Source organism: Arvicola amphibius, chromosome 7 (genome assembly GCF_903992535.2).
Source record: "Arvicola amphibius chromosome 7, mArvAmp1.2, whole genome shotgun sequence".
NCBI classification, from domain to species: domain Eukaryota; kingdom Metazoa; phylum Chordata; class Mammalia; order Rodentia; family Cricetidae; genus Arvicola; species Arvicola amphibius.
The window spans coordinates 105,397,981-105,422,267 of NC_052053.1; positions in this window are offsets into that span (position 1 = coordinate 105,397,981).

The window sequence follows — 24,287 nt, forward strand, 5'->3', positions numbered from 1 at the left end:
GGTGACCCCTGCCTCACCTGAGAACAAAATAAAACAATTCAACACCCCCAAGCTCACCTAAGTGTGACATCTTTGGTTGGCTCGCACACACATATTATATGACTGTACCCATCTGCCTGTGGCAGCACTTGTGCCACAGAGTGTGGCAGTGGTGGAGACTGCTGGGGGGTAGATGGGAACAAGCTTATAGAGAGCTGCTCATTTGGAGAGAGAGCTGGCTTGCTCTGCAATACTGAGCAGAGTTAGTTGTACTCTAAGCCCATTTAGTCAAGGAAGACGAACTAGTGCTGAATTTACATAAAAATTGCTTTAAAGGTGGAAGTCAGTGCAGCCATTTTTAAAGGTTGTGCTAGAGAGAATGTCAGCGCTCTTAGTGTCTATGAGGTGAAAAGAACATTTCAACAACTGAACCTTTGTCTGCCTTCAGACGTGTGTGCTGCATATCTTTTAAGCATTGCTGATGCTATATAAACATGACATGCTTCCCCTAAAGTCAAGTCAAGGTTTTTCCCTCTTTCTTTTCTTTTCTTTTTTTTTTTAACATTTTAATTGAAGAATAATATTGCTTAGGGCGCTACCTCTAAGTACAAATCACTAATCTAAGAAAATCAATTCTGGGAATCTGGAACCAATGACTATTTCCAAAATAAACAGACAAAAATCTTCATTAAAAAAAAGGCCAGGAGGATTATTTTACATGCTGTGTATCTCCTGGTCTCTCTCTCTCTCTCTCTCTCTCTCTCTCTCTCTCTCTCTCTCTCTCTGTGTGTGTGTGTGTGTGTGTGTGTCTCTCTCTCTGTCTCTGCCTCTGTCTCTCTCTCTTACACACACACAATTTTTTTGTGGAAGAACTAACAAGCAGAATGATAATAACAGGCCCCTTGCTATATTTCTACCTTAAAAAAATCAGTCTGATTAAAGTTTCTAAACTGTGCTGGTTAGCTCTTCCAATATTAATATATCTTTGAAACAAAGCTGAAGGCATTTTTATATTGCCTCTAGAAAATTTCATCCTAGAGAGGAAGGAGGTGTAGAAAAAGAAAGACATAACAAAGCATAAAATAGTATGATTTTAAATTCATACTACAATTTCAAAGCAAAAAAATTTATTATCTGCAAAGAGCAAAAGAATGTAGACCTTTCTGCTTTGGTCCAGCTAAAGCAAGAATTAAACCAGGGCCGGGCGGTGGTGGCGCACGCCTTTAATCCCAGCACTCGGGAGGCAGAGGCAGGCGGATCTCTGAGTTCGAGGCCAGCCTGGTCTACAAGAGCTAGTTCCAGGACAGGCTCTAAAAAAGCTGCAGAGAAACCCTGTCTCGAAAAACAAAAAAAAAAAAAAAAAAAAAAAAAAAGAATTAAACCAGGATTAAGATGAATGGGGAAGGAGGGTCAACCCCCCCCCCCCCCCGCCCCGCACAGGGTTTCTCTGTGCAGCTTTGGAGTCAGTCCTAGAACTTGTTCTATAGACCAGGCTGGCCTAGAACTCACAGAGATCTGCCTGCCTCTGCCTCCCAAGTGCTGGTATTAAAGGCACCACTAGCCTGAGTCACTCTTCTTTGGGGATGCAGGTTGCCCACGCTCGGATGGGTGGCCCTCCAACCATGCACATACTAGCAGCACTAAGTGGGCTTTTAAAAAAATAAAGTATATGAAGTTAGGGTAGGGGGAGATGGGAGGAATTTGGGAGAGGAAGCTGAGTAACTTTGATCAAAACACATTGCATGCATGTATGAAATTCCCAAATGACAAATTAATGAAAATGGATGAAGAGATTTTGAGAGATTGGTCTCCCCCAGACCTCGGTGTGGACACCCTACATATTGATGGCCAAGGGAAGAAAGGAAGGCAGGGAAATTCCTACTCACAGGAATTTCTTAGAAACCCCTTGTGGAGGTTTCCCTTTTACTATAAGCAAGCAATGGCATCCAGGTAGACAGGGAGAAGATGCTGGAACCTGAGGTTAGGGATTATACCCATGACTTCTATTCGGTAGGACTTCTCATAGACGGCATGGAAATGTCACATTCTACCCCAAATCCAGGGACCACTAGAAGCTAAGAAACTGCCTCTCACTCTCGGTCCACCATTGGCTGTGGATGGATGTTGAGTTTTCTGAAAAGTATTTTCTGTTCCCGTGGGGACAAGAAAGAGTTAATTTGATTTCTGATAGGTTTCACACGGTGGCCAGGTCTGCCAAAAAGGAGAGGAAGCAGAGACCAGCCCTATGATTAATTCTACCTGTTTTTCCCATGAGCGATCACCTGCTCCAGGGGTCATGAATAGCAGGTAGCTCTCCCTCTCCTGGGCTCTGAGAGCCTCGTTTGTTTGGTGACAGCTGAGTGACAAGGCCTGAAATCCGAGCCCATGGCCGGGCCTGATGTGGGGATAAAAACCCTGGATGTTCCCTCAAACATTTCAGGAAATGAAAGTTGTAACGCGATCCCTCCTGCGCCCACATCTCCCCCAGCAAACACAAAAGCTCAAAGGAGCCTTCTCGGATTGAATTCGGCCTGGAGTTGATGGAGGGAAAGCGGAGCTCAGTTCGCGGTGGGGGGGGGGGGTGAGGGGTGGGAGGGGTGCTGGGGCCTAGGCTGGCAAGCTTTGGGAGCCAAGGAGGAGGCGAGCAGGGCGGCTGGGCGCCTGTGGACTGTGCCTGCCGACTCTAGGGCCTGCTCTGTTGCTGCGTCCCGCAGCCACATGGTGAAATCCGTCTTCAGGGTCAACCCCGGGTGGGAAGAGACCCTGAGCCTATGCACTTAGGCCTCGTGGTCTCCAATACCTCCCTGGCCACAGCTCAGGCCCAGGCCTCGCCTCTGCCGTACACGTTTGTCTGGTGAAGATTCCAGAACCTTAGGCCAGGCCTTGGGCCTGAGCTCCCTTCCGAGCTGGCCGCACAGGCGGGTCCAGCTGCTAGGGTCCCGAGGCCAGGAGGCGAGAACGCCAGGGCCTCACTCAGCACCCTCCCGCCCAGCCGTCCTCATCAGTCAGCGGCCTCCCGGCCTCGCGGCACTGGCCGTGGAAGCTTCCAGCGGGTGCCTGGAGGGGGGCGGAGGTAATGGGAGAAGCAAAGCCGAGAAGTTAACGCTTGCTCCGACCCCCACGCGGTCCTCCGTCGGTGGCTCGTAGTAGCCTGTCAATCACCGAGCCCAGAGTGGGATCGAGCTCCGGGTAGGTGGGGGGGAAATTGAACCAGGGTCCCTCCAGGGGGATTTTTTTTTTCTTCATTCAACAGCTGCGGCTGTTCTCTTCACCCCTGGATTTTTTTTTTTTTAACTTTTTCTTTTTTCTCCCCTGCACTAAGAAATCTTCCCCAGACAGCATTATTAGTCCTCATCTCCTCAATCTTTATGGTGATGGCGAGGTCCTCCCTCCCCCTTGAGCATAGAAACACACTATGGAGAACTGATACTGATCCAGGAAGCAGAATAGTGCAATAGTACAGAGTCAGAGATCCCTCTTTGCACACACTTGCAAACTGTGCCTCTTGGGGAAAGTTGCCTAATTTCTCCGAGCCTTGATTTCTTCCTTGGGAAAATAGGAATTACGATACACTGTGGAGAAGCCTAAAATAAGCCGGAGTATTGAATATAAAATGCTTAGCACAATAGACATATAATGAACGGTAGCTATAATTATAACATACTTGAAGCCTCCTTGGATTGCCACAAAGCTGCCTGGGAAAATTCCCATGATGCTAGAGTTTCCAGTGAAGGCAGTTTATAATCATTCCTCTTTTTGTTTATAACAATGAAAGAAAACAAAATAGTTTATAGTGAACTAAGGTTTGATTAGTTTTTTTTTTTTGTTTTTGAAGATCGTCAAAACTGAAATTTATTTCTTGAAGCTCTAAGTAAGAGCAGAATCTAGAGGTCTAATTCCAGTAACCCAATCCTGGAAGGATATTTAATCTATAGTACTTGGATTTGCAAGCTATATTCTTTATGATTTGAACTCCTACATAGATACCATCACACATGGTAGAATTCCATTGGTGAAAAATGAAACCTTCTTCAAGGTGCCTCAGATGACAAATTACTTATAAGGGAACTAAGGCATTCAGTTGAATAGAGAATTTAAGGCCCCACCTAAATATGTCAACATGAGTGTAGAATAAGAAACTGCTTTGAAGATTTAATGCCTTGCTGATGGTAATGCAGTGCTGGGTATCATGGTACCTGACAAATGTTTTTTTGAGTAAATGAATGGGCTGCTGAGACAATGGAAAGTCTTCAGATAGAACAGAGCTCCCAGAGTTGGAGTTTTGCACGGTCCTCTTGGGTACATTTCTTTTCTGGTGACATTTTCTAATGATCACCAGGGATGAATAGCTCATTTTAACCTATAAAACACACCTTCTCTGACCTCAAGGATTTTCTCATCCCCTGTATTACTGAAAGCAAAATATTTAGCTGAAAGTTGCTTAGAGAAAAAGGAGGGAGGGAGGGAGCAAAGGAGGGAGGGGGAGGGGGAGAGAGAGAGAGAGAGAGAGAGAGAGAGAGAGAGAGAGAGAGAGAGAGAGAGAGAGAGAGACTTTAAGGGTGAGCCTCATGCACTATGATCCTTCCAGTTACATCTCTTTTTGTGTCTCCTCTTTAAACATTACATTTCCCCCATGGCCAGTATCTTAATTTTCTTCGGAAGACTTCCGGTCAACTAAAACTATAAATGTTCAAATTTTTGGTTTAGAAAAGCTGACCAGTTTACAGCCAGTCACCATATATGTTCAGGAAGAATTCAATACCTCTTTTCCATTTGTTTATGAAATTCTATATTGTACTCACATATTCCTTGTAGAGATAAATGTTTTTAAATATTTTGAAACCTGTATGGTGTTTTGGGCATATATGATTGCATTTATCCTCAGGCATGCATATTTGGGCAAATGTATATTCTATTGCTACTTTTTTTTTTAAGATGTGGATGTAAGAAGTGTATAGAAATGAGTAGAAGATAAAGAGAAATATCAGGTCTCTGGCTTTATGGAATTACTTATACTAGAGAAACATTTGACAGGAACTATGAGTACATTGCTGCTTAATCCTTTGCATATTGTGAAATAATTTGCACAGTGCCAGGACCAAGAGTTTTTAGAATTATGTTTTTCTGCCACTGCTCTTAACATGACTGGAGTAAAGAAATATGTAGCGTTTCTTTTTTTTCCCCTCTCTTTCTGAATTGTTTCAGCACCCACATGTTTAGAAACACAAAAATATGTCCATGTGCTCACTGAAAAAACAAGGAGAAATAAGAAAGGGCATTTTCTGCCGAGGAGTAAGTTCATTTAAATTAGATTAAACTTTGCAGAGGGGGGTGCTTCAAGGAGGTTTGGGTGGATTCCAAGTCTTAGCAGATCATTCAAGAAATGAAAGGCCTGAGGGCATTCCAGCAGGCATGTCCGCTCTACATCAGCATCAGCTCATTTCAAATGGAAAAATATAGGACTGAACTTGAAGGCGGGATAAAGCTGGGAGTCTTGTTTCTACTCTGCAGATGCATCGTAGTGAAATAAAATGAATGTGGCAATCTAGGCCCCCTTTTCAGGCTAAAGGGCTTGTATATGACCGCCGAGGCCAGAGTTTCTGTTCAATCACTTAGCTGCCACGAAACTGAAAGACGTTTTTGTCAATATGCTCAGAAATATAGTCACTCTCCTCCTACTGGAAATCACTTACAGAGAAAATGAAATAGCCCTCATGGAACGCTTACAAGATAACAAAGCTGTCTTCAGCACATTCCAAGCATGGCATTTTATCATTTTCATTATAGGTCAATTGCAGATAGCCCTATAGTCCTTTAGCTACTGATTGTACCTTCCCCCTCCTTCTGGCTTAGATCAAAAATGACAGATGAATATCACGGTTTCATGTCAAGTACAAAATGTCAATATTAGTCAGCTAAGCAAAGTCATGTACCATGTCCCGAGTTTATTTTTCAGATTTTGAGTTTTTGGTATTATGTAGTGGCAAAATTGCAGTTAAAAGATTCATTTGACAAATGCTATGATTTGAGACCATCCTCCTTTTTATTACTAGATTATAAAAAACTCCAAGACAATGAAGACTCTGTTTTAAACAACTACTTAAAATCGATAAAATATATAAAAAAGGAAAGAACCACGCTTTATGGTAAAGAAAGAAGTAAAACTCACAAATAAAATTAAAAATTGATCGAGTTTTCCATTATGCTCCATTATGAACAACACAATGATTAAGAAAGACTAATCTTCCTGGCTGGTCCTCTCAGCCATACTTCCTTTGAGAAGTGAACCAGAGGAAGTATGGCAATGAGGATTAGGAGACTCAAACCCTGCAAGCCAGTGGGTGTACTATGGATTGTATTACCTGCAAGAGCGGAGGCAAAATACCCATAAAATAGCCTTTCAGATTCAGTTTGTCTCAAGTTACATTGTGAAATTCAGTGGTTTGGTGCAGTTGTATACCCGTTGGCTCTAGAGAATTAAAGAGAATTGGGGTGGGCCAACCATTGTACAGAAGGGCTGCAGGTGGCACCAGGGGGCACTGGGGTTTGTGGTTTCCTGTGGGAAATGCTTTTAGTGATTGCTTGCTCTGTTTGGTAGAGTGGGAAAGAAAAAGAAGGTCCAGAGCAGGATTTGTGGCTCCTTGGTTAACAGGCCAGTCTATACTGTATTGACTAATTTCAAATAGGACATAACTTGTAAATTTATCATTGGCCCTTTCTGACTCAGTTCACTGACTCAGAATTATAGTTCTTTATACATTAGGAGAGTTGTAGCTTTGTCATAGTTCTTAGCTGAGAAATAAAAACTCAAGTCCTGACTAGACAATTCACTGTAAGATTCTTTATTCTCTTGACAGAGGTAAGAACAATCCTGATACCCTGGCTGGAATTTAAGAGGAAACCCCTACATATGTTCATTTTGTATTCCGGTTGTAACTAGAAGTATTTTTTTTGCTTCTTAGTCTAGACTTTAGTGGGCTGGGCTGGGGTGGGCTGTTACCCTAGTGGCTGATGATGGAAGACGGTTTATTTTGATATGTGTTATTGGTATAACTTTTAAAGAGTGAATACGAATTTTTACAGTAAAAATTCTATTTCTTTATTAGAGGAAATATGGTATTTAATAAATTTGGGTGAATTATTGAGACTTTGGTATTAATGTCTTTTGCCTACTATGTGTCTTTGTGACTATTAGTTTCTATTTTTTTCTTAGTAAAACTTTTGTTTAAAAAAATCAACAATTGCCGGGCGGTGGTGGCGCACGCCTTTAATCCCAGCACTCGGAGGCAGAGGCAGGCGGATCTCTGTGAGTTCGAGACCAGCCTGGTCTACAAGAGCTAGTTCCAGGACAGGCTCCAAAGCCACAGAGAAACCTTGTCTCGAAAAACCAAAAAAAAAAAAAAAAAAAAATCAACAATTGGGTTTTATATGAGCCAGTGGATTATTAGAGACGGGTAAAATACCATCTGTGATAGAATCTGTCGATAGGTCAGCTTAATGTCAAAGAAAAATCTTATCTTAAATCGGCTGTTTAGAGACAGTCATCACAGTGAGCAGTGAGTTCCGAATGAATACAGTTTTGGATAACAGGCAAATGAGAGATCTATTTCCTCAGCCATTTGACCCATCTAGGCTTCTCCTAAAACTCTATATCCCTTATTCCTTTGTTATCTTTCTATGTGACACATTCTAATGACTTGTGCTAGGTAGGTTTGATGCAATTGTCTTTCTGACTCCATCTTTATTGAATGACTGATTCATCAATAGCGGGCAATTAAACTAAGCCTAGCGGGAGGGAACATTAGAGTTGGTAATGAAGTTGGATTAAAGGGCATAAAAGCAAATATTTTCTCTTTTCCTGATAAAGCTGTGCTTATAATGAGCCAAGAATTTGAAAAAAGGCAAAATGTAATGCTAGAAGGGATTAGATGATTGAGCGAACTTGCACCGCCTGGTTGAACCAATGGCATGGCGTGTAGAAAGCAGACAAGTCAGAAAGAAAAACAAAACACAATAAACACCACCACTCCAACCCTCGACATGCCGGCACAGAGATCTCTGTAAATGTCTGTCCCTTTTGTTTTCCCCAGGAATGGATCCAAATATTTAGGTATGTTCTCACTGTTGCATTAAATTAGAAATTTTGCCAAGAATGAAAGTTCAAGAAAAGTGAAATTGCTGGCCATGTATGTGCAAGAAATGTCAATAAATGGCAGGCCTAAAACAGAAAGCATCTCGTGAGAATTTAGACTCAGCATGATCTCTGTGATAACTGTGAGGGAAAGGAAGAACTATACCTTTGGTTCCTTTCATCCCTCTCCTCTCCATGTTTATAGTGTAGCCAGTCAAGCCTAGGGCCTTGAACATATTAGGCAAGTACTTTGCCCCCTGAGACAGGATTTCTCTGTGTAGCCCTGGCTGTCCTGGAACACGCTCTGTAGACCAGGCTGGCCTAGAACTTACAGAGATCCATGCCTCTGCTTCCCGAGTGCTGAGATTGAAAGGTGTGCACCACCACTGCCCAGCTTAAGCAAGTACTTTCTACCGAGGTATATCCAGGGCTTGTTTAGCCCCAGTAGAGGCATTTTTCTACCCCGAGAGTGTGGCAATGGTTAAAAAGTTATGAATCTGAAAGGCCTCTTTGCCCTCCTGGCTGTATGATTTAAGCTGGTTGCCTCAGAATCTGCCCGTGGCCACTCACTAATTCACAGAGTTGAAGCTGAGTTGATATTTATTTTAAAGTGTTGAGGTTGCATTCACTGTCATTCCAGACCTTTGCAAGGCATAGTGTGCATTGAAACACTCCAAACAAAAATGGTGCCCACGTGCCCCAGGAAAAGTCTTAGCCCTAGGAAATACGCATGAAGTAATGAGAGAGAGATTTTATCTAACCAGATCCAGTGAATTTACTGGTGTTTTACTTGATATTAAACCAGGAAAGACATATCAGATTCTTCCAAGTGCCTGAGGCTGTGTCTGCATAATAAGAGCATTAATGGTTCCATAAGACACTACCTGAAGTGCAGCAAGCCTGTTCTGTGCTGTGTGCACCTTCCAGTCTTAGAAATAGTTTGCAATTTTCCCCCCTAGTCAAGGTTTCCCTTGTGTAGCACCAGGGATTGTCCTGGAACTCTCTCTGTAAACCAGGCTGGCCTCGAACTCACGGAGATCTGCCTGCACCCTAAATCCTGGGATTAAAAGCATGCACCACTGGGGTTAAGAGCACATGCTGTTCTCCCAGAGGTCCCAGGTTCAAGTCCCAGTACCCCAAATGGCAGCTTACAACTACCTGTAACTCCAAGATCTGAAACCCTCACACAAACATACATGCATGTAAAGCACCAATACACATACAATAAAATAAAAATAAAAATAAAAATAAAAAAAATCATGCACCACCACTTCAGCTTAGTTTGTAAGTTGAAAGTAGGCAGACATCCTCATATGCTCTCTCTTCCCAGTAAATCAGATAGTTCCTAAGGCACACTAAAGCTCTCGGACCACAGGGGTGTGTTTCTATATTTAGCTATTAAAAACTCGATTTATATGGATTTAAAAGATTTTGTTTCTATTTATTTACGTGTGTGTGTGTGTGTGTGTGTGTGTGTGTGTGTGTGTGTGTGTGTGTGTGTGCCACATGGCAGGCATATGGAGTCAAGGCATTTCCCTACTCTCCTTTGCGGAATTGCTTCTATCGTCCACCGTATAGGTCCTGGACCTTGACCTCCGGTGGTCAGGCTTGGAGGCAAGTGTCTTTACCCATGGAGTTAACTTGTTGGCCATATTTTATATTTTTAATCAGAACCATATCCTCCACAAAGGTTTGCCAACACGTATTTTAGCAGCCTAAAAGCCTTGCTATGCCCAATGTCTTGGCAAAGCTTGTCTAAACGGTCATTAATTTCTTTTATTACAATCATCTAATATGGCTTTTATTTTCTTATTAGGAGTTTGGAGTGACTGGGTTGGGGGCGTAGGGAATTCACATTTGAAGTTCTAGGTAACCCACGAGAACAGCCCTAGTTGCCTGCTGAACTCCAGTTGTTAAAAGGGGTTTGTGCAGATATGTTTAAAACTTACTGCCAGCTTCCATGCCCACTCAGGACTATCATATTTAGCCTTTAGAAAAGACTTTCTAGTGTTGCTTACAAAAGGAACTATTATGCGCTCTATAAAACCTTTCTAGTCTAATTCAGGACGGGTGCAGATAAGTTTTTGGTTGAGCACATTAATTAAACCTCAAAGGGCTGGGGCTCAGGTTGAAACCAAATAGGATCTCATGATTCTTAAATCGTTCACACATCAGATGGGATCGATGTAAGATGCTTTGGACCATTGCCTTGGTCAACTTCAGAAGATGCCATCAGTCTCTTTCCCTGCTTCCTCTCAGGGAGAAAACCTCAATCCCAGAGCTTTGTAAACGACTAGACCAACAGTTTTCTTTTCTGAATGTTTAATAAACATTCCTGGAGTTCTCTCACATTGCCTGATGTTCTGAAACAGGGGCCTACTGTTCATTAAGGTTAAGGGAAAAGAACCATTAAGCCTGATCCCTAAGGAGGGCCTAAGGAGGGTTTGGTTAGCCTCATATTTTTTTGGTGTTTTATTCTTGTTCTTTTCTTTTGGTTTTTCACGACAGGGTCTCTCTACATAAGCTGTCATGGAGCTCACTATGTATGACCAGGCTGGCCTTGAACTCAAAGAGATCTGCCTGCCTCTGCCTCCCAAGTTCTGGGACTAAAGTTAAAAGTATGCACCACCACACCCAGCTCTGGGGTTTTGTTCTTTACAAATATTTTATTTAGGGTCTTCCTAGTATCTTAGGCTGACCTTCAAGTCATAATCTGTGGGCTTCCACCTCCAGAGCCCTGGGATTACAGGTGTGTGCCACTATATTTGGCTGACGTCTTAATGAACATTTTCCTACTACTGTTTTCTACAGAACCCAATTTCTGTTGGCATTCCTGCCTTTCTCCATCTATGTTAAGCTGTAAATCATGGGTAGCATCTAGGGAAGATAGAGGAAACAGATAAGCACCAATGATATGGAAGCAGCTTATTTATTTATTTATCTATCTATTTATTTATCTATTTATTTATTTATTTATCTATTTATTTATTTGGTTTTTCAAGACAGGGTTTCTCTGAGTAACAACCCTGACTGTCCTGGAACCCACTTTGTAGACCAGGCCGGTCTCGAACTCACAGAGCTCCACCAGCCTCTGCCTCCAAGTGCTGGGATTAAAGGCCACCACCTACCTGGAAGCTGCTTTTTTTATTCAATTTGGTGTGAGTAGTTCCCAGCTCAGTGCCCAGCTCCTAAGTAGTGTTCTGTGAGGGCTTTCTGAATAGACAAAAGAATGAAGTTCAGAAACACAAGTCCCAATAAATGATAGAAATAGGCCTTATGGCGTCTGGATTCCTGCAACAGCCATGTGCGCCCCCTCCCCTCCCCCCCCATGGCTATACTTTCTCTCTGCAGTGGAATCTCCTCCACAGAGCAACAGCCAGATTGAGCAACGCACCATGTCATGCCTTGGGCCATACTTACCTGCTTGCGTGTTTTAAGTTCTCCAATAATTTCCCATTACATTAGAATTAAGGGTAAACTTCTCACAAGGTCCTGCATGATCTCTTTCTTATCTTATTTCTTGCTCCACTTCAGCCCAATTGAGACCAGGCTGGCCTTGAACTCACAGAGATCTACCTGCCTATGCTGGGATTAAAGCAGTGTACCACGATGTCTGCCAAGTTTTAAGAAGTGCTTTAGACAGATTGAAGCTCTTCAAGGACTTACGGTCCAGTTTTTCCCTGACTCTTATGATCCCTCTGCTCTCTCTTGGCCCAGCTGAAGGGTTAAGTTCTCAGTAAGAACTTCTCTCTAAGGCCTAAGTATAGCAGCATAGGGTAGAGGTGATTCTGAAACCATAATCCAAACTAGATAGGACAGGGAGCTGGCTCTTGGTGTTACCCATCAGGCAGCCTGCTGAAGGCTAAGATGTTCTCTGAGTTGATGTCATTCTCAGGTTGGCTGCAAGCCTGCTGTAGCCGGTCCAGGCACCGCATCGAGTTACAGCTGCATGCAGAGGGACAAAAGTAACTTGCTCTTCTTGGCGTTCCCTGGGGGAAGGAGTCTTTCCAGAAGTCTCGCTCTAGCAGACTTTTCATGTCTCCTTGGCTAGAATGGAGTCACATACACCAGTCAGTTGTGGGGAGGGGGCTGTTGCTATTGATCCCCACTACAGGTCCCTGTTCTGTTTCATACTCTGTGTGCCTTGGACAGCTTTGTAAAAACTCCAGAGCCTCCTCTGAGTAATGTTTTAACCTTAAAACACTGGAATCTGGGGGGATGAAATGAGAGGAGAGGAGAGGAGGGAAACTGCAGTCAGGATGAAAAATAAATAAATAAATTTAATAATTAAAAGACCCCCACTGGAATAGACTATAAAATACCATACTTATCAAAATTACTTAATTTGTGGCCTGGTCATATATGCCATCTTTTATTGGTTATAACTAGATTTTGTTTTGTTGTTTTGTTTGTTTGTTTTTCAAGACAGGGTTTCTCTGCATAGCCTTGACTGTCATGAAACTCACTCTGTAGACCGGGCTTGGCCTCAAACGCAGAGATACATCTGCCCCTGCCTCCCAAGTGCTGGGATTAAAGGAGTGTGCCACCACTGTCTGGCACAACTAGATGTTAATAGTACTGATGGAATTAATAAGCGTTAGGAGTTATTTTTAAATAGTAATGGACATAAAAGATATTTTGAGATGGTTTTAAAAATTGTAACTTGTTCAAGGCTGTCCTGGTCTACAAAGCAAGTTCCAAGACAGCTAAGACTGTTAAGCAGAGAGAAACCCTGCCTTGAAAAAATCAATCAAATAAAGAAACAAACAAAAAAAACCCCCTAAAAACAACATCAACAACAAAACTCCCCAAACTGAAATAACAACAACAACAGAAACTATGACTTGAAAACATCTGTGATCTCTGTCTGTGGCAAAGGTGCAAGTTTTATGAATACCACTTAATTTGTTGGCTTTAGCAATAGAAAAAAAAATGTTACTTTTTCAGGGAAGTTAACTAAAATAGGCATGGAGTTTTCCCCTCATCTAATGCATGGATACCTTCACTTACTCCTGGGTTCCAGTACCTGTCTAGAAGAATCATTTGATGAGTAAATGTTCTAAGATTGGCAGGGCCAGTGATGCAGGCCTAAAATCCCAGCTACCCTGGAGACCGAGAGAGGGCCGCAAACTCAAAACCAACCCCGGCAACTTACTGCGACTCTGTCTCAAAATAGAGTGTAAAACAAAAACGAGACTGAGACAGAGTTTTCACCTCACAGGCAAGGGGTCCTAGGCTCAGTCTCAAATACAAAAAGAAAAATTAAAAAGATTTAATTATGTGACATATAGGCATAGAGTCTGGCCTGTAGGAGGTAGCTTAAATCGTAACTTAAAAATACAAACACACAGGGATATCTTAGAGTCAGAAACCCAGAATACTTCAATCAATTCATTGAAAAGAAAACTAGGACTGAGGTTTCAGGGGGTTTAACAAGACGCAGTGTCACACATGAACTTCCCAATGGCTGGAGGAACGGCACAGGGCACAGGACCATCAACTGTACGGATAGACTTGGAAGAGCATATCGAAGACACCATCACCCTATCTTATAAGGGCCTTTGTTCAGAGATACCGTCTTCTAATGCCATCTGTCAAGACCACTGAGATTTGTATTTCCAGCCAACGGTTTGCACTGTGTTATGTCACCAATACTGGGCAAGCCAGGCTAAAGACTTGGCTCTCCATTGGTGTGGTCACGCTGGCTCAATGATGAGGTTCTTGCTCACCCCAGTAATTTTAGTTTTTTGCCCTCTTCTTTCGAGAAGGATGTAATTTTATGACCAATAAGATGATCTATTGATCTATTTGTCCAACTAGATAAAAGGTCATTTTTTACCCACAAGATGGATGGGGAACCTTTGTTCGTGTGTGTGTGTGTGTGTGTGTGTGTGTATGTGGTTTGTAAGAAAAAGAAATGGATTCTGTGGCCTGACGACGTTTCTTGTGTGTTTCTTCAATAAAAGGAAGAGAACTTCCATGTTTCTAGTTTCGTGTTAAGCTTTCCTGGCCTAGTCATTTGAAAGCATCATTTACTGGCTATGAGTTGAAGGTTTGAAATCATATAGGCATGAATTCATCTTCTGACTTTGTAATGTACTGTCTGTGATCCTGAGCAAATAACCTCAAAAATAATAAGAATACATACTCGTAGTAAGCACTGTGACAACAGTAACTGTAATAGTAATCATGCAAGACTATATTCACTCGCCTACAGGGATTTGGATGATACTGCCCCCACAGGCTCACCCGTGTTTGAAGACATGGCCCTTCAGCTGGGTGGTGCTGTTTGGGGAGGTCTGGAAACTGGAAGTAGAACTTCACTGGATGAAGTGGATTACTAGGGGAAGACTTTGGGGCTCTATAGCCACCCTCCCAGCTTCCTGACTGCCGTCTTCTCTTCTCAGAGGCATGGGCAAGCAACAGCAGGCTCCTGGCACCACAGACTGCAGTCATTCTCCAGGGCTGTGCCTTCCTGGCCGTGCCTGACTATATCCACTCCAATCATGAACCTAATAAACCCCTCCTCCTCTGCTAAGTCACTTCATGCCATCTATTTGGTCACAGTGAGAAGAAAAGGAACTAGTACAGTCCATGTGTGGTGATATTTTGAGTGGACTAGACATTGTTGATGTATTATTGCCTGTATAGATTGTTATTGTACTTATTGTATATAGTTTTTTTATGTTAGTTATAACCTTCTTTTTTATTTTAGACAAAAAGGGGAAATGTGGTGCTATTTTGTTTGTGATCTAACAAATAAGGCTTGAAGATCAGAGTGCAGAACTAGCTACACTAATTAGCCATAGAGGCCAGGCAGTGGTGGCACACACCTTTAATCCCAGCCTTTGGGAGGCAGAGGCAGATGGATCTCTGTGAGTTCAAGGCTACACTAGATTTACCCAGTCTTAAAGAAAAACAGAGCCAGGTGGTGGTGACTCATACCTTTAATCCCAACACTTGGGAGTCACAGGCCTTTAATCCCAACACTAAGGAAGTGGAGACAGGAAGGGATATGGCTGGGAGGAGAAAGGAATATAAGGTGGGAGGAGAGAGGAGTTCAAGGCATTCAGTCTGAGGACTTGTAGAGACAGGGTACCCCATTCAGTCTGAGGATTCCATGGAGGGAAGAAGTAGTAGCTGGCTGCTCTGCTTCAGTGATCTGCAGGCAAGCTTTATTTGTTTGATCACAAACAAAATGTCACCACATCCATGTGCTTTGTAGGGACAATTCTCATAGGCCTAAGTCATGTTTTCACGAGTATTCACACCCACATACTGAGGAGCTGAGGTTTATGTGTATTACTTTAAAACTTGACTTTAAACTTCATTTTCCTTTCTTTGCAAAGTGGCTACCTTCCTTAAAGGATTATCATAATGATTAAATTGCTGTGTGTTGCAGATTTTTTTTGTGGTATGGTATTTAAGTGGTCAGTAAATGACCGAGTCAGCCAGCATTAGCTTGCTTGATCTTATAAAGCTGATAAAATATTATTGTATTTCAATGCACTTTACTAAAATAATAGAATGATTGATTTTTTAAATTCAAGAAGCATGGATTATTAATAATAATTAGTACAATAGACTCAAGGGTAAACAAATTCTAAGTATAGCCTATTGATTATGAGGTTGTCACCCCTTTTATAAAACACCTTGTGGCCTTTACAGACTATTAATTAAAAACTATCTGTGTGTCATATTAAGATAGCCTTAGCCTAGTGTAATGCTGCATGCCTGTAAACCCAGATCTCAGCTGCAAAAGCAAGAGAATTTTGATTCTACGTCAGTCTAGATTACATGGGAGTAATATAGTCCTGTCTGCCTATCTTCCCCGCCAACCCAACTGCTAACAGATAAATAAATAAATAAAATTTTAAAAAATAAGAAAGAAAGAAAAAAGAAAGCTTCTTCACAAAAGGATGTTTTTTCGACTTTTTTCTCTGCTCAATTTAGTCTTATTCAAAAAATAGTTTTGACTTGCTTTTAAACTATTCAAATTATCACCTGAGGTTTAGAAAAAGATTTTCAGGCGTTTTTTGTGCATGGTGTTTTGTCTGCATGTATCTGTGTATGCCACATATATACCTGGAACCCGAAGAAGTGAGAAGGGCACATCAGACCACTTGGACCCGGTGTTAGGGATGGTTGTGAGCCACCAGGTGGGTGCGGGGAGCTAAACCTAGGTCCCCTGCAAGAGCAGCAAATAGTCTTAACCACTGAGCCATCTCTCCAGCCCCAGCATGTTAAGTTTCTTATGTGATTTTTGCAATGCTGGGGATGGGATCTAAAGCCTTGTTCATCCTAGACATCCTAGGTGAAACCGATGGTTTTTTTTATCCCCAGCTCTTACCCGTGAGGTGGGCTTTGTGTGAGTTCTTAATCTAATTCCAAACATCGCCCAATTGGGAGAAGGGAAACAAGCATATTCTTAGCCTGACTGCGAATGCTCGCCAAGTCATATTTTCAGTATGGAATTTCTCCACTTTTGGATGACATTAAGGGGAAAAAATTTTACTCATACCCAATATTAAAACTCCACTTAAGACATCTCTTCCCTCAGCTAAGAAAGCATCTGCTGACTCTTCACAGAGCTTTAATGAACCAAGTTTTGTAAGTAGTGGAAGCTCGCCGTAGCCTGCCTGTGAGTGCCCCCTGCTGGATACACAGAGCCTTTACCTCATCTCCAATGGGAAGGTGCCCAAGGACAGCTGTAAATCCCAGTGGATAATGTGGTCTTTGGGTAAGTGTGCAGATTTACAATAAAAACATACTCAGAAACAAACTCAAATGCAAAAATATTCCACTTAGCAATTGTTTATGATCGCACCAGTGCCGAGGAGCTGGTAAGTAGATCTCTATCTTATGAGCTCACTGAGTTTTATACATTAGTGACATAGGCAATTGGGGCGGGGTGGCTTCTTACCACAGGAAGCCTGCATATGTATTTTACAGAAGAGTAGAAAATTAGTGGCCCCTTTTTCTGGGACTATGTGTTGACTTCAAAACCAAATATGTAATCTTGTCTTAGAATCTTGGTTTTGGAGCAACAGCCCCAGCTGGTATTTTACCATGAGCTCTGCAGAGACATCACCTGTGGCCTATGGGCAATCCGGCAGACACGGGAATCAAGGATCATCGACAATTCAGAATTAACATTGAGGCCAAGAAGGAAGAAATGGACTGCAAGGGAAATTAGCATATGTTTTGGTTTATTAAGACCTTCATGAAGGTTCTACCATACTAGTCCCTGGGAAGACATGAAAAAAAGTGTATCACTGTGGGTGGGCCCTGGTAAAGGGAAGTCTTTAGTTTTCTCCTTTTTAAAAAATTGTTGTTTATTTATTTGGTTTTTTTTTTTGACAAGGCCTTGCTATATAGCTCAGGCCAGCTTTGAGCTCTAAGTCCATTGTGGTAGTTTGAATATAATTATCCCCCCCATTAACTAATAGGGAGTGGCACTATTTGTAGGTGTGGATTTGTTGGAGTAGTTATGACCTTGTTAGAGGAGGTATGTCACTTTGGAGATGGGTTTGAGGTCTCATATATGCTCAAGCCACGCCCAGTGAGACAGACCTTTCCTGTTGCCTGTGAGTCAAGATATAAGAACTCATGACTTTTTCTCTAGCACCATATCTGCCTGTGTCTGCCATGTTCCCCACCATGATGATAATGGACTAAACCTCTGAACTGTAAATGTGCCACCCCAGTGAAATGTTTTCCTTTATAAGAGTTACCATGGTTGAGGTGTCTTTTCAGAGCAATAAAACCCCTAACTGAGACATCCATCCTCCTTCCTTAGCCTCCGATACTGACATTATAGGAGTGAGCCACCATAGCTGTCTCTCCCTGTGGTATTTTCTCTCTCTCCTTCCCTTTGGTATGAGGAAGCAGACATGGGGGCCTTCCTTGCACATGCTAGGCAATGACTCTATACCTTTCCCACCTATTCCTTAGGCCCTCCTTGATCATTTTTGGAGAAATTTTAAAGTTCCAGGAGTTGGCCCCTACAACATCACTGATGTGAAGGGTTTTTTTTTTATTGTTTTGTTTTGTTTTTATAACTCATGTTTAAGAAGATGAGACTGATTTTCTGCTTCTAAAATGTTCTTATAATTGGCAGTGTGCTTTTATTTTCTGCTATGGCTTCCTGTTCCCTGAAAACCACAATGCATAATTCACAAAAGCCTTCATTGGGATAAAGCAAATATTCTTTCTTTCTTCCAGAGTTGGAAAAGCAGAGCTGCTCCACAGAAGGATTCATCCTCACTTTCTCTTTTTCTCCAGCACCTCTCAGGCTGCCATCCCAACTTCATATTTCTTGTACTTCTACTCTGGGATCAAATCTCTCAGTTCTTGGGCTTTCTTCCCTAGGTCCTCTACTCATGATACCAAACCCCAAGCAATTTTTAAAACAATGTCTTTTAAATTATTTGAGTTGTTGTTATGTCCGACCTAATATTATTATTGTATAGATTTGTGTTGGATCTGTGATTTTTAAAAATACTGAATGGTTTTTAATAATACTATCTGTGTTTCCATGTTGGGGGGTGGGTGAGACAAGGTCTTGCAATTTATCCCAGCCTGGCCCCATACTCAGAGTGTAATCCTTCTGTTTCTTCCTCCCAAGGGCTGGTATTACAAGAACGGGCCCCCAAGCCTGGCTATGATTCTCTCTCTGTTTTCACCGCTGAGCAGAAATTTGTTTCTCTTCTGTGGAACAGAAATCACAGGGCTATGTGGTCACAGACCATAGAACTCACCAGGTTCTGTAAAAGGACCTTGAAACAAGGCAGGAGCGGAGGCAGAAATCTCAGTGGGTTTTTCATGTTTCATCAGTAAGGCTTGTGGTAAAGCTGAGATGAAACCACAAGCTTCACTCTTGACTGGGCTAGCGCTGGAAGAACGATTGGTTTCAAGGTCAGCCAAGGTCAGGCGGAAACTTGGCTTGTTTTTTCTCATACGTTCAAACACCAGATCTATTGGGTTTTGCATGGTTTGGGGTTTCCAAAACACAAAATATTTTGGGGCTCGGTACAAAGCTGAGGCCTGGGGACTAAGGGTAAAGGAAATTTATTCTGTCTTGGTGTGCACTTCAACAATGCCAAAGGTGAGGGATTTTTATCTACAGAGTTACTGGCTGAAACATATTTACTTAAACTGTTCTCTAGACGTGGGGAAGAACAAATCATGTTCTTTTCTCTGTCTTTCACTGCCTGATACAAAGGCCAGCATTCTTTCTCCCAGAGTCTCTAGACATTTCTACAGACCATGGGAAGATTTATTTCTTGAAAACGTTCATGGCTGTGATTACTAGGATTCAGAGGCAATATTCAATTCTTTTGGCCCAATATATGGGTTACTCTCTAGAGCCAAAGGTAGCCATGTTGCCTAGTCTGAGGAAACTGGACATTACCCAATGATGTAAAATAAATAAACCCCAAATCCATGAAATATCTATCTATCTATCTATCTGTCTGTCTGTCTGTCTGTCTGTCTGTCTGTCTATCTATCTATCAATCATCTATCTATCTATCTATCATCTATCTATCTATCTATCTATCTATCTATCTATCTGTCTGTCTGTCTGTCTATCTATCAATCATCTATCTATCTATCAATCATCTATCTATCTATCTATCTATCTATCTATCTATCTATCTATCATCTATCTATCTATCATCTATCTATCTATCTATCATCTATCTATCTATCTATCTATCTATCTATCTATCTATCTATCTATCTATCTATCTATCTGTAGTATTAAGGATTTGAAGAAAACAAAAGAAACAGTCAAGCTCAGAACCTTACTGTCACTGCAGTTTGGGAACTGTGACACATGAAAATCTCATGCCCTCAATAGTTTGTGGACAGTACCGATTCTAGGGCATCATCAGTGCTTGCTGTGATGCTGACACTTGTCATGCCAAGATCACTACTCCTAGATGGTGACAAAATCCATATCATTGGCTGTGCTTTAGCTGTGCTTTGGTCGAAGCTCTTCTACATGGTTCTGGTCTTCCAGTGTTGCTCTCAGCAGGCATTCTAATCGGGAACTCAGAGCTTGCTTCCCTGCCATTCTTTTAGAAGTCCCTGCTACAGCTCTAGACCTCATGCCTGCCCTCAAGACAGGAGGAAAAGGTGCTATACATTTCAGGGGGGCGGGGGATGCAGCTCGATGGTGAACACTCGCCCAGTGCTGTGAGGCCCTCAGTTTGATCCCCACAATAGAGAGAGAAAGGCTTACTAGAAAGAGAATGGAGGCTTAACAGGAAATGTTCATTTGAGGGGAAAAAATCAGAATTTATCCAGGAGACATAGCCAGCAAATTGCTAAGTTGCCACACATAGTATATAATGGCTGGAACTGTAAGAACCCATGCCACCCCACAGGATGGTGAGGGCTGGGTGGCCAAATCGAAGTTATCCAGTTGGAAATTCCTTGTACCTCGTGTGGGCTGGAGAGGTGACTCAGAAAGTAAAGGCACTTGCCTCCAAGCCTGGCCACTCCAAGCCTAAGCTTCACCACCCCTGACTCACAAGGTGGAAAGAAAGAGGCAACTCTCCCACATTGTCCTCTGACTCTTTCCTCTCACATGCCATCCATGATACACACACACACACACACACACACACACACACAAACACACGAGTAAATAAAAAGCTAATGTAAGAAGCAAAACCTGACCTAACTAACTCAACAATAGAACCCCTGCATCTTCACTTGCTGAGGCCAAGACAAGATCTCCGCTGTAAGCCAGGGGTAAGCATGGCCCACAAGGGCCAGGTCACAGCTAAATTTTAGGGAATGATTGTAAGAAAGGTTCTCAGTGAAGGTCTAGTGAGACTAGATTTTTTAAAAATTTATTTAACTTTATTTTATGTTCATTGGTGTGAAGGTGTCAGATCCCCTGGAACTGGATTTTCAGACAGTTGTGAGCTGCCATGTGGGTGCTGGAAATTAAACCCAGGTCCTTGGGAAGAGCAGTCAGTGCTCTCAGCCGCTGAGCCATCTCTCCAGCCTGAGACTAGATTTTTGCAACACAATTGTGTAGCCAACGATAACTGTACATGAGCGTTTTAATATGTAGTATTGCTTTGGGATGGAGAAGTAACTCAGTAGTTAAGAGTCCTGGCTGCTCTTCCAGAGGACCAGTTTGATTCCCAGCACCCACATGCGTGGCTCATGACCAATTGGGACCCCAGTTCTAGCACATCCAGCTACCTCTATGACCTCTGTGGGCACAGACACACAACTGATGCATGAACGTATATGCAGACAAAACACCCAAACTCACAAAAGAAATAAAAGAATAAAACAAATGTTGTTGGCATGGTGATGTACACCTTAGTGCCAGCAGAGATAAGTGGATATCTATGCATTTGAGACCAGCCTTGTCTACATAGAGTTCCAAGAAAGCCTGGGATAGATAGTGAGATCCTGTTTTCTATAAATAAATAAATAAATAAATAAATAAGTGTAGGTTATTGCCGACTCTGACCATTAGCAGCCTAGAAGGAGCAAATAGGCTAAACACTACATATTTCAGGGCTATCTTAAGGAAGCAACCCATCTCCTTCCTCCTCCCAGGTCCTCCAGGTAGCTCAGGCTGGTCTTTAACTCCTGACCCTCCTGCCTCCAACTTCCAAGTGCTGGGATTCCAGGCATGTGCTAGTACACTTGGCTTCTTTCTTTCCTTCTTATCTCTTTTTTCTCTGATTTGTCCTTTCAAGTTTTTAATGATGAAAAGTTTTAGCGTACAAAGAGTGAAATAATTATTATGTACACTTTCCATTCAGTTTCAAAGTTAACTCACTTTACATTATCTTTTATAGGACCAAAGTCATATAAGTATGTGTATGATGTATGTATGTATGTGTGTGTACACATATATATGCACATATTTTTTATTTATATGCGAATCTGACTCTGAGCTATTGAAGTAGGTGGCAGACTCTTCACCCCTGAATATTTGGGCATATTTCAATGTTTAATTGGACCATCACATGGTGGTGTAGGAGGGTCTTCTTTCTATGTGTTGCTTTCATTAGTCAAATAAAGAAATTGCCTAGGCCTTTTGATAGGGCAGAACTTAGATAGGCGGGGAAGACAGGACTGGATGCTGGGAGGAAGAAGGCAGTGTGGCAGACGCCATGGCTCTCCTCTCTGAGACAGACGCTGGTTAGACTCTTGCCGGAAAGCCACAGTCAAGTGGCAATACACATTAATGGAGATGGGTTAAACTAATATGTGAGAGTTAGCCAATAAGGGGCTAGAGATAATGGACCAGGCAGTGTTTAATTAATACAATTTCCATGGGGTTATTTCGGGGTTAAGCGGCCGGGCGCCGGGAACACAGCCCACCACTCCCTTGTACTACAACATGGTTTAAAGAAATACTTGGTAGGGGGAAGTACTTTATAGAGAAAATGAGGTAAGAGAAATCTATGAGGCAGGGAATGATTACATATCATCCTTAAAGAGGACACCATATGAGACTGGTGTGGTGGCATCAGCCTGGTATCCTCCCAGCACTAGAAACGGAGACAGAATGGGCTGTGAGTTTCTGACTATATGTGGAGGCCGATATCCAAACACAAAACAAAACACTGGGACAGGATTAGTTTGATTTGTAGAGATTCCAAAAACCTGACAAGGAAGTTATACAAAGAGAAACAAAGCAAGCCGTGCTAGCTCGTTTCGCATGCCAACTTAAACACAAACTAGAGTCATCTGAGAGAAGGGAATCCCAGTTGAGAAAACGCCTCCGTGATATCCAGCTTTAAGTAGACAGGTCTGTAGGGCATTTTCTTAATTAGCGATCGACCGGAGGAGGGTCCAGTGCAATTGTGGGTGGGTCCAGCCCTGAGATGGGGGGTCCTGGGGTTCTATAAGGAAGCGGATGAACGAAGCCGTGAGGAGCAATACTCGTCCAAGGCCTCGGCATCAGCTCCTGCCTCCAGGTTCTTGCGCTGTGTGAGCCCCTGCCCTATCTGCTTTCACTGAGGAGCTTGCTTGTGGAAATGGAAGTGAAATAAATCCTTTCCCCACCAAGTTGTTTTTGGTCATATGGTGATTCATCACTGCAAACGGTAACTTTAACAAAGGTACAAGATACTCTTTCATGCTTATGTCAGAGAAAGAGCTGGTGTGTGTGTGTGTGTGTGTGTGTGTTTATGTGTATGTGTTTAGTGTTAAAGTTTCACAAGTTATATTCAATAAAGGATCATTGAGTAGCATCATCGCTGCAGGCCAGTCCTGAGTGCCAATCTCAGACATCTCAGAAGACCACGGAGGAGCGATCCACTAAGATAACTTCAGCACAAGAGCTCAGAGGGGTCAACTTGCAGCTAGTGGTTTGCAGGCCCCTCAGATGGCAGCCAGGGCAAGACTCTTTCCACCTGTGGTGTGGTTGGTGGAGACAAACCCAACAGCCATGTGTTTAAGAGTTAAGGGCTGAGCCGGGCGGTGGTGGGCGCACGCCTTTAATCCCAGCACTCGGGAGGCAGAGGCAGGCGGATCTCTGTGAGTTCGAGGCCAGCCTGGTCTACAAGAAGCTAGTTCCAGGACAGGCTCTAGAAAAAAAAAAAAAAAAAAAAAAAAAAGCTACAGAGAAACCCTGTCTCGAAAAACCAAAAAAGAAAAAAAAAAAAAAAAAGAAAAGAGTTAAGGGCTGAACTGAGACTTAGGAGGCCTAAGCTCACTCAACATGAGCCCGGTGGGGACAACAGCGTCCCTGCCTGGTGGGGGGCTGCTGGATTCCTTCTTTTAGCTCTGTGACAGCTTGACCCCTGAAGTCTTCCGCTGAAGCTTTGGCAGCCCAGGCAGAGCGCTATGAAAGTGACTTGAGGGCGCGTGCCACTGTCAGCTTTCTCTTTTGCAACGCTGGGTCTCTGGGAGGCGTCAAGGCTGCTCTCTGCAGCTCCTTGGAGCTGTTCTTTGCTGCCCTTGCTTTCCCTGGCTGCTGTTTAGATCTCACCGAGAGTGCCCTCCCAGAGGCCACTAGGCAGAACGGAGGAAGCGCCTCACTCAGCAGACTCGGCTGGTACTGTCGGGCAACCGCACTGTGTTTGTTATTTGTTTTCTCCCGACTGTGGAACTACCCATTAAACATAATTGGAGGGTTCTTTTGATGGAGAGGGCTTTCAAAGGCAATATTCCAAGGGGCTTGCTTGCC